The following is a 3,561-nucleotide window of genomic DNA, read 5'->3' on the forward strand; positions in this document are numbered from 1 at the left end:
GATTTGGTCCATTTGCCAAACAAAGTCATAAATAAGAAGTCGGAACTCTCTTTCCTGGGAAAGAAATGTAATGATAGTAATATTTGCACATATTATGTTTATCTGCTGACTGTTATCACCTGATTCCAACTAAAGTGGATTCCTTCAGTGTCTGGTTTTAGATTTGCACTTTTCTGTCAACCAACAGCAATGGAGGTTTAAAGCCTGGTTTCCACCAGTGAGTGCAGATCAGGACATGTTTTGCATTTCCACATGCAGAAACTGGGAAGGGTACCCTTGTATATGACCCAACTCCTTCCGTTGGGGAACCAACCTCACCGATCCAAGGGTGAAGCTTGACATTGCCATCCTGGTTGTTTGGGGGGGGGAAAAACCTTACTTCCTGTGCGACCTGGCGTGAAAAAAAAAGCAGGAATGACTTTTTCTTGTGATTTTCTTTGCCGCCTGAAGCTTCTTCTCAAACAAGACCCGTCTGCCTCTCGTCATAAACAGCCACACGCCAAGAAAACCAGAGTCAGGTTTTGGTCATAGTGTCGTGCTGCGATGACGTCATGCTGTTATGTAGCCGAGGCATGTATCCCGGTCTGGCTGATACTCCACATCTCAGGTGAGGTTCCAGTTGACTGTAGGAACGTAACATTACAAATAACCATCCCAACCCACACCCACTGGTGGAAACAAGCTTTAGATTACAGTACAAGCTTGAATTAAAAAGTCTAAATTTATGACTGTGAATAAAGTCTCAATGCACAACTATAAAATGGGACAATTATGCTAATAACATCTTATATTCTAGGACTGCACACAAGCTGGAAGTGATGAATTGATGTAACTCCAACACAATCATAAACAGAAACCCCATGAGCCAATGTTTGATTGGACTTTGGTAGGGACATAAGTGGCCCACAGAGGTGCCAGAAGACAAGTCAGACTGTTGACTTGGAATACCATGTTGCTGAGTGGACGGACATCTGAACAAGAAGATATTTAGAATTATAAAAATTCTAGCCAGGTAGTGACAATCAGAGGTTTTGTTTGTTGTTTTGGATAAACTGTAAATGGTTAATTTTTTCCTCAATGATTTTATCACCTTATTAAACATATCTGTTGGCATATTTGTTTATTTTCCCCTACTTGTTCTGTCCAGCATCAAAGCAAGCAGAATGGTGGTCTGGCTCCTGTGTTGTGCCAAATAAATGTGTTTTGATAACAGAAGCTTCATGGACATCAAACTCCTATTGATAATTTAAGAATGATTATTTATTTTTAAATTTCATTATTGCTGAATGTACATAATGCTGGATGAGAGGGTTGATGGGAAAAAAAGGAGAAAATAAACGAGTAAAAGGAAAGCGGAGAGAGAGAGACAGAGAAAAAGCAGACAAGGACAATTGGAAAACAGATAGACAGGAATGAACAGTATGAGACATTCAATCCAAACATTAAAAAAAAGTGCTGGAAACAAAACGCCACCTGTAACATCTCCAGGAAAAGAAAACTGACAATTATCCTAGGAACTTAAAAAAAAAAAAAAAAAAAAGTTAAGAAGGAAAAAACTTGTTAATCAAAAACATCATTCACACAAAGAGTAAAACATGAGCGGATAAACATGCTGGACGACACAACAGCTGGATCAGCTGCAGGTTAGTAAATGTGAAGCAAAATATAAGGAATAAACGCTGATTAGTTGATATGTGAGTTGCGACCAGACCCCCACAAAAAGGTACAGCTGGGGGCCCATGGGACCAAGGCCCATAGATATTACCTCAAACTAGGTATTTTTTTCTGAGGATTTCATGCCGGTTCGGAGGGTGTGCTGCAAGGAAGATTTTTCTGCATATTTTTGGCTCTTTCAAGTCTTGTTATGAGTCTCCATGGCAACAAAAGACTTGTTTACAATCAGGATCAACTGATTAACCTCTCCCAAATCAGGATTATCAGCGAAACAACACATCAAATCCGGATGGAGTTGAAAAGAAAGAGAAGAGGATGCAGAGCGGGAGTCAGAGAGCGGAGAAAGAGATGGAGATTTAAACCATTTCTCACGACCATCGTCATGGGTAATGGGAGATCGCTAGCTAACAAAAGGGACGAGCTCGAGATGCTAACAAGAATACAGAGAGTGCAGTATTATGTGCTTCACCGAGACGTGGCTGCATGAACACATCCCTGACTGTAATGTGTCTGTACCGGGCTTTAAAACGGTCCGTGCAGACCGCAGTAGACAACACAGCGGAAAGCTAAAGGGTGGTGGAGTTGCAGTGCTGGTTAACCAGCGTTGGTGTCATCCTGGACATGTTACTGTCAAGGAGAAGATATGCACAAGGGACATGGAACTGTTAGCTGTGAGCTTCCGTCCATATTATTTACCCAGAGAGTTTACCTGTGTTATTCTGGTAGCAGTTTATATAATACCTGGTACCGCACCAGACACAGCCTGTGACGTCATCAGCTCCGTCGTTGCTCGGCTACAAACACAGCATCCAAACTCATTCATGGCGATCTCCGGAGACTTCAACAACGTCTCCCTCTCTGCAACTCTACCAACATTCCAGCAGTTTGTCAGCTGCTCCACCAGAGAAAATAAGATGTTGGACTTATTTTATGCAAATATGAATAATGGATCCAGTTGTTCTGCCCTGCCTCCTTTAGGAAGATCTGACCATAATCTGGTTCTTCTCACCTCCACCTACAAGCCCATCGTTCAGCAGCAACCAGTCATCACAAAGACTATCAAAATCTGGTCTGCTGAAGCTGAAGATGCTCTTAGAGGAGGCTTTGAGGCTACAGACTGGAACGTCCTCTGTGAACCTCATGGAGACGACATCAACGCCATGACTGAGTGTGTGACAGATTACATAAACTTCTGTGTGGACAGCATCGTCCCAACAAGAACAGTGAGGTGCTTCCCCAATAACAAACCCTGGATCACCAGTGACCTGAAAAAGCTGCTGAACATCAAAAAGAAAGCCTTCAGGGATGGAGACAGGGAGTTATTGAGGGCAACACAAAAACAACTTAAAACACAAACTAAGAAGTGCAAGGAGGACTACAGGAAGAAGTTAGAAAGTCAGCTCCAGCAGAATAACCTGAGGGATGTGTGGTCTGGAATGAAGAAGATCACCGGCTTCAAGTTAAAGGGGGACCAGCCTGATGGAGGTCTGGACAGAGCTAATGAGCTGAACATATTCTTCAGCAGGTTCAGTTCACCCCCTACCTCCAGCCCAACAGACCACACACCCTCCATAAGCCCACTGCTTTCCTGTCACGCCTCCAATCTGTCACCCTGCAGCTCAGTCATGGACCAGAACACAGCTTCATCTCCCTCCACATCAGGACATCCTGAGACCTCCACCTTGTTTGTCTCCTGCAATCAGGTTATGAGGCAACTTGAGAAACTGAACCAGAACAAGGCTGCAGGTCCAGATGGTGTCAGTCCCAGAGTTCTCAAGACCTGCTCAGAACAACTATGTCCGATTCTCCAGCACCTTTTCAACACCTGTCTGAGACAAAATAGAGTCCCAGTGCTGTGGAAAACCTCCTGCCTTGTTCCAGTGCCTA

Source organism: Telmatherina bonti (assembly GCF_933228915.1).
Source record: "Telmatherina bonti genome assembly, chromosome: 11".
In the NCBI taxonomy this organism is placed as follows: Eukaryota; Metazoa; Chordata; class Actinopteri; order Atheriniformes; family Telmatherinidae; genus Telmatherina; species Telmatherina bonti.